General features: G+C 41.5%; 1 protein-coding gene and 1 non-coding gene across 6 annotated transcripts in view; both read right to left on the minus strand.

The window, feature by feature from the left end:
• LOC132404556 (synaptopodin-2-like) overlaps positions 1-13,733 on the minus strand; it is a 132,916-nt gene that overhangs the window by 86,731 nt on the left and 32,452 nt on the right. The gene's annotated exons all lie outside the window — the stretch shown is intronic.
• trnav-cac (transfer RNA valine (anticodon CAC)) lies at positions 8,156-8,228 on the minus strand. Its single transcript has one exon. It is a non-coding gene; the product is annotated as a tRNA-Val (tRNA).

Consider the following 13,733-nt stretch of genomic DNA (forward strand, 5'->3'; position numbering starts at 1 on the left):
ACTACAAATAATTTGAAGGCATTGGCAATCATCTTGAATGTTACAATGGAAGTGAAGATAGCATTGTATTAAGGATAGCATTATCTATACTAGCTGTCTGGTTGATTTTGTTAACTTACCATCAAAGAACACCACAGTAATTCCTCTGCTGGTAACTATCAGGAACTAATAGACAGTTTTATAGTATAGTAGCAGTACTGATAGTTTCTAATTTGTTCAAATACATAAATTTCATATTCAGTTTAGCAGTAATTTGTCTTTTTTTATCTTAACTATTTCCATGAGACATCAGCTAATTGGAGCAGCTGCTTAACCGAGCGAAAGTGTACTGGTTCCAATGTATCCCAACTAACCACGATCCACTGTGTTTACAGTACTGTGTGAAAGTTTTTGGCACATGTAGCGAGGTAGGGAATTTGCACAGTACTATACTTGATAGTGTGCAGCGGAGAGCAAAATTATAAATCTGGCGGGAGCAAAATATTGGTAAAGATGGAGTGGCACGGGAAGGGTGTGGATAGGTATCAGAGGAGTGCTGGGGCAGTGGAGGTGGCATGGGTGCCAACATACCCAGTCCTGAGACACCAGGGAAGGTCATTTGATTCCTAGCAATTGGTTTATTGATCATTACAGAATCTCTCTCTGCAGCTTCCCACTCCCTCCCTTTTTCCCAACCATGACTCCCCTCTCCCTGCCCCCTTTCCACTGTCAGTCCACAATAGAGACCAGATCAGAATAACACACACACATGCCATGAAATTTTTTTTTTATTTTGCTGCTGCAGCACTGTTGTGCAATACCTAAAATACTACAGTACTGTGTACAGGTCTTAGATACCCTAGCTCACACACACACACACACACACATACACACACACACACACTATTCACAGCACAGTACTGTGCCTTCACACACACACACACACATACACGACATACAGAATACAGTACTGTGCATTCACACACACACACACACACTATGCACAGTACAATACTGTGTATTCACACACACACACGACTCATGCACAGCACAGTACTGTGCATTCATACACACATGACTCATGCACAGCACAGTACTGTGCATTCACACACACACACATGACTCATGCACAGCACGGTACTGTGTATTCACACACACACACACGAATCATGCACAGCACGGTACTGTGTATTCACACACACACATGACTCATGCACAGCACGGTACTGTGCATTCACACACACACACTATACACAGTACAGTACTGTGTATTCACACACACACATTATGCACAGCACAGTACTGTGCATTCACACACACACGACTCATGCACAGTACAGTACTGTGTATTCACACACACACATGACTCATGCACAGCACAGTACTGTGTATTCACACACACACACACACACTATGCACAGTACAGTACTGTGCATTTACACACAGGATTTCACTGGTAAATTTTAACCTGCCACTGTGTACCTGCTTGTCATTTTATGAAATTAAAAGTTGATATGCATTTTCTTCCCTTAACATTTCTCCAACTACTCAGTTACATAATCATTAAAGATCAATATTATGAAACTACAGATCTCTCATTATTGCACCCAGCAAGGATTCACCTAAGAGACATACTAAGCAATACTAGCTGATAATTCTCAAATTCAGATTTGTTTTGACAAGTCAATTGTCAAGGTCCATTTGAAAACAAATCCTCGGCTGCCCCTTAAGCACAATTGTGCAGAAGTGTTATACTAGAAGAAGCTATCATCTAATTGAGATGTTAAGCAGAGGTTTCCTTGTATTCACATAAGAGATGGCAAATTGAAAGGTACAGGATAATTGCCTCCAGAATCTTGAATAGTGGGCAAATGGGTGAAATCCCCATAAGAGCATCTGAAAGCTGAAATCCAAGCATCATCAACCTCAAAAGAAAACTTATGGAACCAAACAAATAATTCTAAAGTTATTTGAGACAATTATATGCAAATCTCAAATAAAAATCAATTTTAAACAAATAGCAGGTAAAAAAAATTCACACCGTCAGCTACTTCCAGATAAAATTACTCTCACTCAAAAATTAGACTGATTGGCTATTCACATTTTCCCATCACCAGGCACAAAACATAACAGTTTTGATCACACAGTCCAGGCCGTGCCCACTTCTTATTTTCTCCATATTATTATTTTCAGTTTGTCTTTAGCGCACAGGCCGTTTGTCACTCTATGTATAGTTTTTCATAAAATTCTATTGTATTCTCTTTTTTCCATGTGAGTGTTTGCAAGAAAGTGAATCTTAAAGTAGAATATGGTAACAAAAATACTTTGATGATAAATTTACCTTAAACTTTAGATAATAATCCTTTAAATATATGAGCTGGTCGTATTCAATTTACTGTTAGTGGATCTTTGTTGTGTAGAAACTCAGCACCGTTTTCCATTTCACAAGAGACGTCTCTTTAAAGGGACTTCATTAGCTTAAAACACGCTGAACAAACTGGGTTCTGTGAAAGGGTCTGTTTGTAGCAAGTTCTTGCTTGTTCTCTACCTTCAACGCCATTTGTTTAGTATTGCTCAGTGATGGTTTTGCATGTGAGGAATGCAACGTAGTGTAGTTAATAAGGCCCTGTAAACAATATCCATTTATCCTGTTGCTACATGGTAGCCCAGAGGAAGTTTAGAAAATATTCAGACCAAGGGTCTACAACACCATTGAGGAAAGAATAGGAAGAAATCAGCACTGAGGGAATGAAACTGGAATTCTCCCAGTAAGAGCAAACACGAGGAAATCTGCAGATGCTGGAAATTCAAACAACACACACAAAATGCTGCTGGAACACAGCAGGCCAGGCAGCATCGATAAGGAGAAGCACTGTCGACGTTTCGGGCCGAGACCTTTCGTCAGGACCGAAACTTTGACAGTGCTTCTTCTTATAGATGCTGCCTGGCCTGCTGTGTTCCATCAGCATTTTGAGTGTGTTGTTCTCCCAGTAAGATCTGTTTCTATCTGGTGAGGAGGGGCCACTTCACAGGATTGGAAAAGCTGCAGAAAGTTGCAAATCAGCTAGCTCCATCATCAGCACTAGTGTCCCCAGCATCGATGATATCTTCAAAAGGCAATGCCTCAAAAAGGTGGCATTCATCATTAAGGACCTCTTTCACCCAGGACATGCCCTGTTATAACCATATAACAATTACAACACGGAAACAGGCAATCTCGGCCCTTCTAGTCCACGCTGAACGCTTACCTAGTCCCACCTCGTCCCTAGTCCCACTGGCCCGCACTCAGCCCATAACCCTCCATTCCTTTCCTGTCCATAGACCTATCCAATTTTACTTTAAATGACAATACCGAAACTGCTTCTACCACTTCTATTGGAAGCTCGTTCCACACAGCTACCACTCTCTGAGTAAGGAAATTCCCCCTCGTGTTACCCTTAAACTTTTGCCCCATAACTCTCAACTCATGTCCTCTTCTTTGAATCTCCCCTACTCTCAATGGAAAAAGCCTATCAACGTCAACTCTATCTATCCCCCTCATAATTTTTATCAAGTCCCCCCTCAACTTTCTACGCTCCAAAGAATAAAGACCTAACTTGTTCAACCTTTCCCTGTAACTTAGGTGCTGAAACCCAGGTAACATTCGAGTAAATCTCTGTACTCTCTCTATTTTGTTGACATCTTTCCTATAATTCAGTGATCAGAACTGTACACAATACTCCAAATTCGGCCTTACCAATGCCTTGTACAATTTTAACATTGCATCCCAACTCCTATACTCAATGCTCTGATTTATAAAGGCCAGCATAATAAAAACTGTCTTCACCACCCTAACCACATGAGATTCCACCTTCAGGAAACTATGCACCATTATTAAGACGTACAAAAAGCTGGATGAACTCAGCAGGTCGGGCAGCATCAGTTGAAATGAGCAGTCAACGTTTCGGGTCGAGACCCTTCATCAGGACTGAAGAAGGAGGGGACAGGAGCCATATAAAGAAGGTGGGGGAGGGTGGAAAACCAATCAGAGGAAAGATCAAGGGGTGGGGGAGGGGAAGCAGGGAGGGGATAGGCAGGAAAGGTGAAGAAGGAATCTAAGGGGAAAGCACTATGGGTAGTAGAAGAAGGCAGAGTCATGAGAGGTGATAGGCAGCTGGAAGAGGAGACAGAGTGAAGGTGGGATGGGGAAGGGAGAGGGAGGGAATTACTGGAAGTTGGAGAATTCGATGCTTGTACCAAGGGGCTGGAGACTACCCAGACGGTAGATGAAATGTTGTTCCTCCAACCGAAGTTTGGCCTCATCACGGCAGTAGAGGAGGCCATGTATGGACATATCCGATTGAGAAAGTGAAGGAGAGTTGAAGTGAGTGGCAACCGGGAGTGTTACGAATGAGGAGCAACTCTGATGGGCAGAAGGGTGCAAAGTCGCCCCCCCCCCCCTTTTGAGAATCGCAAAATCGCTATTATTTCGGGTCTGATACCCAGGAAATGAGAGAGATAAACAGCTCATGTCAGTAATGAGAGAGAGACAACGCAGGGATACACAAAGGTTGGAATGTCTCCTATTGACAAAGAGAGAGATTACTGCTATTGTCTCTTGAAGAAGGAATTGTGTGTTGAGTACTGTTTTATTCATTGAAACCCCTCAGGGGGCAACCAGAGTGGTCTGGTTGAGGGATTGCATCATCCCAACCTGATTGACACCTGAGACCCTGTGAGTGGGGATAAAAGTAGAGTCTGGGGAACACCCCTCAGACGCACCAGGAGAGACGTTACGAGACCGGTGGGGGATTGTGTGTGTGTCCACCCTTGCCTGGGTGACGAGTCCTCCACGGAACAGTCTAGCTAAAGGACGGAGAGGTCATATGTGAATGGCCACAATAACAACGCATTGACAGATCAAGATCGTAAAAGGAAAGTCGGCAAGTTACTCTCTCTCTCTCTCCCTCTCCAACAATTGCAACACAGTGATCAGCAACTACCGCAACCTGCATGAACTGCACTGAACTTTATATTTCCATCGGACAATTCATTATCCCCTAGACAACGATAGAGCTTATTTCTTATTGATTATTATTATACCCGCACTTTTAGGTTTAGTATTGATGATGTATATTATCTGTATATTTGCATTGATATTATTTTTGTGTATTTTTACTAATAAATACTGTTAAAAATAGTATCATCAGACTTCAACGGATACTCCTATCTTTGCTGGTAAGATACCCAGTTACAGGGTTCGTAACAGGAGATCCTGTCTATTGTGGCGGACAGAGTGTAGGTGCTCGATGAAGCGGTCCCCCAATCTGCGTCAGGTCTTACCGATGTAGAGGAGGCTGCACCGGGAGCACCGGATGCAATAGATTGCCCCAACAGACTCACAAGTGAAGTGTTGCCTCACCTGGAAGGACTGTTTGGTGGTAAGAGAGGAGGTGTAGGGACAGGTGGAGCACTTACACTTGCAGGGATAAGTGCCAGGTGGGAGATCTGTGGGGAGGGACGTGTGGACCAGGCAGTCATGGAGGGAGCGATCCCTGCAAAAAGTGGAGAGGGGTAGAGAGGGAAAGTTGTGCTTAGTGGTGGGGTCCTGTTGAAGGTAGCGGAAGTTGCCGAGGATAATATGCTGGATCCAGAGGCTGGTGGGGTGATAGGTGAGGACAAGGGGGACATGGTCCCTGCTGTGGTGACGGGAGGATGGGGTGAGGGCTGAAGTGCGGGAAATGGAGGAGATGCGGGTGAGGGCATCATTGATGACGGCAGAAGGGAAACCACAATTCTTAAAGAAAGAGGACATTTGCGATGTCCTGGAACGGAAAGCCTCATCCTTGGAGCAGATGTGGTGGAGACGGAGGAACTGGGAATAGGGAATAGAATTTTTGCATTTGGCAGGGTGGGAAGAGGTATAATCAAGGTAGTTATGGGAGTCAGTGGGTTTATAGAAGATGTCAGTGGACAGTCTATCTCCAGAGATGGAGACCGAGAGATCGAGAAAGGGGAGAGAAGTGTCCGAGATGGACCAAGTGAATTTGAGGGCTGGGTGAAAGTTAGAGGCAAAGTCGATGAAATTGACGAGCTCAGCATGGGTGCAGGAAGCAGCACCAATGTAGTTGTCAATGTATTGAAGGAAAAGTTAGGAAGCAGTACCAGAATAGATTTGGAGCATAAACTGTTCCACATAACCCACGAAGAGGCAGGTATAGCTGGGGCCCTTGCGAGTACCCACAGCTACACCCTTGGTCTGAAGAAAGTGGAAAGAGCTGAAAGAGAAGTTATTAAGTGTGAGTACCAGTTCCGCCAACCTGAGGAATGTGGTGGTGCTGGGGAACTGGTGAGGTCTATTGTCAAGAAAGTAGCGGAGGGCTTTGAGGCCTTCTGGATGGGGAATTGAAGTGTATAAGGATTGGACATCCATTGTGAAAATGAAGTAGTCGGGACTGGGGAACTGGAAGTTATTGAAGAGCTGGAGGGCTTGGGATGTATCCCGGATGTAGGTGGGGAGGGACTGAACTATGGGTGGCATAATGGAGTCAAGGTAGTCAGATACAAGTTCTGTGGAGCAGGAGCAGGCCAAAACTATAGGCCTACCAGGACAGTCAGGCTTATGGATCTTGGGGAGGAGGTAAAAGCGAGCAGTGCGGGGTGTGGGAGTTTTTTGGCTGAGGATGGAAGGTCTTTGGAGTTGGTGAGGGCAGTGATGGTACGGGAGACAAAGGTTTGATGTTTTTTGGTTGGGTCCTGTTCCAGGGGTAAGTAAGAGGAGGTCAGAGAGCTGCCATTTGCCGTTTGATCTCTCGGTTGCCACTCACTTCAACTCTCCTTCACATTCCCATTCGGATATGTCCACACATGGCCTCCTCTACTGCCATGATGAGGCCAAACTCAGGTTGGAGAAGAACATCTCATATACAATCTGGGTAGTCTCCAGCCTCTTGGTATGAACATCGAATTCTCCTAATTCCGGTAATTCCCTCCCTCTCCCTTCCACCATCCCACCTTCACTCTGTCTCCTCTTCTAGCTGCCTATCACCTCTCATGACTCTGCCTTCTTCTACTACCCATAGTGCTTTCCTCTTAGATTCCTTCTTCACCTCTCCTGCCTATCCCCTTCCTGCTTCCTCTCCCCCACCCCTTAATCTTTCCTCTGATTGGTTTTCCACCCTCTCCCCACCTAATTTATAGGGCCCCTGCCCCCTCCTTCTTTAGTCCTGACGAAGGGTCTCGACCCAAAACGTTGACTGCTTCTTTCAACGGATGCTGCCCGACCTGCTGAGTTCATCCAGCTTTTTTCTACGTTTTCATTTGACCGCAGCATCTGCAGTGTACTTTGTGTTTACTATGCATTATTATTCCTAGATCACTCTGTTCTACTGCATTCTTCAATGCCCTACCATTTACCATGCAAGTCCTATTTGGATTATTCCTACCAAAATGTAGCACCTCATACTTATCAGCATTAAACTCCATCTGCCATCATTCAGCCCACTCTTCTAACAGGTCTAAAACTCTCTGCAAGCTTTGAAAACCTACTTCATTATCCACACCACCACCTATCTTAGTATCATCTGTTCTCATTGCTCCTTTTAAGCAGGTGGTACAGGAGCCTAAAGACACACAATCAACATTTTAGGAACAGCTTCTTTCCTCAATGTACACTACCTCACTATTATTTTTCTTTTTGCTCTACTTAATTTACATACCTTCCTGCAATTTACAGATTTTCTTTTACATATTGCATTCTACTGCTGCCACAAAACAAGTTTCAGGACATACACCAGTGATATTACACCTGCTTCTGACACTGGTCAGTAAGGAGAGAATTAATATTTTACTAGAAATAGAAAGAAAAGGTTGAAAAGAGTTTGACATGCCTGGGACTTCATTAACAATGAAAAGAAAACAAAGACCTTGCAATCTGACAGCTACTGAAAAGGTAACTCAAAGGTTATATATTTCTGAATTTTGTTAGGCTACAGGGATGAAGGGGCTTTAAGGTTATTTGACCATCAGTACTGTTTCAATGAATTTGGGTCATAGCCAGGAGTCTGGGGTGGGGGGGGAGAGAGACTGGAAATTAAGGGAGAATGTACAAACTTCTTAAAGACATTGCGAGAATGGAAACCCAATGTCACAACTGTATAGAACAACTACATTAAACTACCGTGCCAAACCAAAATTGTGTTCCTGCCCAGGATTGAACTGGGGACCTTTCGCATGTGAGGCGAACGTGATAACCACTACACTACAGAAACCACAGGAACTACCACTCACCAGAATGAGTGGACGAAAATCAATTTACTTCAGTATTTTAAAGGTTTACTTAGACAGTAATTACACTGCTTCTGTGATTCAAAGCTGTAATTTAAGGCATTAGATTTAATACATGATTTTTTTCTTGCAATTGTGACTTTAAATTGGCCATTACATTTTGAAATCACAGATATGACTTACATGCTTGGTTACTTGCAGAGTGACCCGGCTAATTGTTCCCCATTGACAACAAACCTCCTGGACCCAAGGAACCGAGTGAGTGTCTGGGTGACCTATGTCGAGTTACTAGTAGGGTGCTGAGATTGGCAGAGAGTACATGATTCACAACCTCCAACTTTAAGAGGCTGGTCTAATGTGATGATGTTTTACGCAGCATTTTAGCACGCTTTTGTGTGTAGGGTTTGGAGTTCAATAAAATGTGTGAAGGGTGTCATTAGACATGCTTTGTCTTATTTTTGAACATCTACATGTTCAACTTCTGACATCTCGAAGGTCTTTCTGCCATCTACAAGGAAAGTCAGGACTGCGAGATGCAGACAACACGCTTCACAGTAGGGATCGTCCGAAACATTGGCTGTACACTTCTCCATAGATCCTGCCTGGCCTGCAGAGTTCCTCAGCACTTTGTGGGTCTTGCACACTAGGGATGGTGTGATTTTGATGATGTACAGTGCCAAACATAGCATTTAGTCTGAAGGCTGAAAGCTCAGTTTTGGTTTCATCAGGCCATAGACTTCTTCCAGCTGATTTCAGAGTCTTCCCACATCCCTTTTAGCAAACTCTAGCCAAGGTTTCATCTGAGTTATGTTTCAACAGTGACAGTCTCCCATAAAGCTACTATTTTAGCACCCGGTCAGCAGTTGTTGTATGCGTAGTCTCTCCCATCTCCACTACTGAAGCTTGTTGTCATAAGCCTCTTCGTGGCCTCCCTCACTAGTCCCCTTCTTGCATGGTCACTCAGTTTTTGAGGACGGTCTGCATCAGGCAGATTTACAGCTGTGCCATCTTCTTTCCATTTCTTGATGATTGACTTAACTGTACTCCGAGAGATATTAAGTGACTGAAGTTTTCCTGTATCCATCTCCTGACTTGTGCTTTGCAATAGCCTTTTCACAGAGTTGCTTGGAGTGTTCTTTTGTCTTTATGGTGTAGAGTTTGCTAGAATACTGACTCGCCCACAGTTGGACCTTCCAGATATTTTTACTACAATCAATTGAAAAATCTTGATTGCACACAGGTCATCTACTTTTAACGAATATGTGACTTCTAAAACAAATTAGCTGCAGGAGTGATGATTTGTCTTGTGTCATATTAAATGGGGTGATCACTTTGTAGAGAAGTTTTCATAGATTTAATTTGGCTTTGATCAACATTTGGCATTGATCAACAGAAAAACATCTTTCATGACAATCGGTCTCAAAAATGCCAAATTAAATCCACTGTGATTGAATGTTGTAAAACATAAAACATGAAAACTTCGAAGGGGGCGAATACTTTTTATACTACATGATCATATATTTAGCAGCTCTGATTATTACTCAATAAACTGACCACATCCAATTCAAAATGACACCAAACATATGTACTACTAACAGGATAAGGTGCTTTCTCAGTGGCTCTGGAGCTAAATATGCGAATGTGCAAAGTAAAGTTGGCGAATTTTCAAACCTTTAAAGACAAAAATCTTGAGTGGATTTCTTTAAAGTTTTCATTTAAAGATCCCATCATCCCATATGTCAGTTATTCGCAATTCATTCCTTAAGGCTGAGCGTGTTAATACTGAAAAGACTTCAGCCCCTAATGGAATCCTGAAAGTAATGCTGAAGAACCCTGCTCTAAAGTAATGACAACCTTTCACTGAAGTACTGCATGAATATGTCTGATATTGATCCAATAAAGTGAAAAATTAACAAAGAATAATATCTCCATAGAAGTCAAAAAATATCACCCTGTTAAAGAATGCTGAAACAAGTTCATTACAAAGTTATGGAAGGCATCATTGACAATGGAATCAAGTTGCATCTACCCATAACATTCTCTTTAATGTCCGGTTTGGTTATACTCAAACTTTGTTTTCAGAACTAATTATAGCCTTGGCTTAATTAAAAGTATGAAACACAATTCCACTGTGAGGCTAAAAGAGAAAGGCCCAGAAACATCACAGAAAATGCACAACAAGAACTTCAGTAAACTGATTATCATATGACGATGAGTAATAAATATCAATGAAACCTCCCCCATTCCAAAGAAATGAATTAAAAATACCATGTAAAAATGGTAATACCTTAGATGGTTTATTATGGCGAGTGAATTACTTTCAGAAATTGACTTGTTTTAATATTATGGATGAGGCATATGTTTTAAGAATGAATAAAATCCAAAGAAAGGTCTTGAACAGAAAATTATCTCTTTTATATTCTGTTTATCATGATTTTTATGCCAATCTCCATTTCTGAACTTCAGTTCCATTGAAGTTGATAGAACAGGATTCTAGAAGCAGAGTTCAAGTTACGTATGCTACTATAGTCCATATTTATATGAAGAACAGAGATTGAATGAAACTAGGTTTAACTAAGATGTAAGCAGTACAGTGTTGGATGACCTCAACAATGCAGAAATTACAATGAGTTATACAATTTAGTGTTCTGTTAGAATTGTCTGGTTTAGGGATGATATATGCAAGGATTATTTCAGTCTAGAGAAGGATCAAGCAATACTGTGGAAATGAATTACATGAAAATAACAAAAATCTGCAGATTCTGACAAAGTGAAATGAAAACATAAAACATTAAAATCACTCAGCAGACAAAGCTGTATCTGGGGAATAAGAAACAGAGTTAACATTTCAGGTTGACGAACCTTTGACAGAACTGGGAAGTTTGAAAGCAAGTTAGTTTTTAATCTCAGGAATGATTAAAGGTAGTTAGGACAAAGGGAATATCACCCTGAGAAGGTGTGATGAGTGTTCTTCTGAACATGAGTGTAGATTAAGTCAGCTGAGTGATGTTAATGAGAAGATCGATAATAAAAGGAAGAATAAAGGAACATGAGTGAGAGAAAGAGAGATACAAAAACCATGAAATGTCAAGATGTAGGAAATGCTCAGAAAATGTGTTAATGTAGAGTGGATGTCTGAGCTAATATAAATGAAAATATAGATGGTCTTGTTGAAGTTATGGATATAAGATCTGAAACTCAATCAATGGTTAAAGTTAAATTAACGCCATGAACATTCTGGTTCTCAATCAGCAATTGTCAGAAACAGGGAAGACTTCGAGGCTTCCCCTATATGTTATAAGGGGGTAGGGGAAAATTCCGTGTGTAATTGGTTAAAGATAATTTAGGATGCTGGAGAGGTCACAATGTGTGTGATTAATGTAGATGTAGTAACTAATCCTTCTGTTTTTGAATGTTGTTGTGGAGGGACATGTAGCTATAGGAAGGATATTAAGGAATATTGGAATGGCTGTGGGAAGAAACTCTTTGGTGCTTTCCTGGCTGTAACTGAAAAGGTGACATCAGACAAGTGCAACCTTATTCACTCACACAGAAGTGGAAAGATATTAATGTAGTCAATTGTCAAACTTAGTAAAGTAATAAAAAAAGAAAAATCATAAGATTCTTGCTGTTTCCATTGATACAGCAATTTCAACTGCTTTTTTAAATGAGAGCTATGCTTCAGTTAGGAGATGTTTCTGAATGCTTTCATGTCAGATTCCACAAACTAACCAATCTCTCACTGCATAATTAAGTTACTGGAGAGACTCTGAAGCTGGTGATACAGAAGTTTTCATTTACACAACAAGCAGGCATTCTGTTGGAGATTCTCATGGTAGAGCCTCACAAATCCAAACATACATCACATTTTTATATCCTAAAAACCATTTCAATAGTTGCAATGACATTGTTTACTTCAGCGTTTTGGGTTGACAATGCTTCCTTTGAATTACATATCTACAATGGGAGATGTGTATTTAATATTTCAGTATATGTGAGTAATATTGTAAATAAAAAGTTTCATTAATCATTCCTTGTTGTTTAAATGAATGGCACATGTCATCACACCACCATTTCTTATGTATGCATCACGCTAAAGTAAAAAAGTGAAACTTAGACACACATCTTTTAGACTTCCTTGTTTTTCTTTCAGTTAGTTTTATGTTTTGGAGTTGCAAAAGGTAACAAGAGACACCTCCGAATGTTCAAATACTTCCCTAACTTATTTACAACGGTGAAAATTCCTTAAAACTCATCATTGATGCAGGGCAATTAACATACTCCATTGTCTTAAAGTTTGGCTGATGCATATACAAACTCTCAGCCTATGGACCAGCTTAATTTCAATTTTCTGCTTGCAATCTACTGAAGGAGCTTTATCAGTCATTGCAATTTATGAAAAGTTCTTTACTAAAGAACTGAAGACGAGATCTTGCTTTAGCTAATATCTGCTATATTCACACAACTCCAGAATACTCCCTAACATACCCACATATACGTATACCAGGCCAAATGCTTTGCAATTGTACTGCCCGTGGTATTCAGCTCTTTTTTCATTGATTGTAGGTGTCACACCATCAACCAGGCATATTAAAGTGTCCTGTAGCCGGTCCTGATGATCTGGGAAACGACTGAGCTGTTATATTACACAGCCGAAGTTGATGGGGCTGGATAATTTGATTGTGCCATTCTGCTACAGCCAGAGGGGTGTTCTCTGGAGCTGCTTCATTTATGCCTTATCTTTTTAAGGAGAGGAATGTTTTCTCTCCCCTGCAATTTACCAGAGACTGACCAGCATTGAATATAAACCCACAGTGAGAAGATGAGTGGTGTCTCTTGGTTTGAGGAGTATTTACTATGTTGTTTTGTTTTGTTTTGTTTTGTTTTGTTGATTCAAGTGTGGACTCTAGAACAGGTCTGTTGAGTTTCTAAATATTTTGGGTAAATAAAACCCCTATTTTTTTCACCTTCACTTGCTCTTCAAAATCAGAAGTTTTCTGATAACTCTGCCATAGTTGGATGCATCAGCAAGGGAGATGAGGCTGAGTACAGGGCTACAGTGGGAAACTTTGTCACATGGTGCGAGCAGAATCATCTGCAGCTTAATGTGAAAAAGACTAAGGAGCTGGTGGTGGACCTGAGGAGGGCTAAGGCATCGGTGACCCCTGTTTCCATCCAAAGGGTCAGTGTGGACATGGTGGAGGATTACGAGAACCTGGGGATACGAATTGACAATAAACTGGACTGGTCAAAGAACACTGAGACTGTCTACAAGAAGGGTCAGAGCCGTCTCTATTTCCTGAGGAGACTGAGGTCCTTTAACATCTGCCAGACGATGCTGAGGATGTTCTACAAGTCTGTGGTGGTCAGTGCTATCATGTTTGCTGTTGTGTGCTGGAGTAGCAGACGCCAACAGAATCAACAAACTCATTCGCAAGGCCAGTGATGTTGTGGGAATGGAAATGGACTCTCTGACGATGGTGTCTGAA

The sequence above is a fragment of the Hypanus sabinus genome, chromosome 14 (assembly GCF_030144855.1).
Source record: "Hypanus sabinus isolate sHypSab1 chromosome 14, sHypSab1.hap1, whole genome shotgun sequence".
Classification (NCBI taxonomy): domain Eukaryota; kingdom Metazoa; phylum Chordata; class Chondrichthyes; order Myliobatiformes; family Dasyatidae; genus Hypanus; species Hypanus sabinus.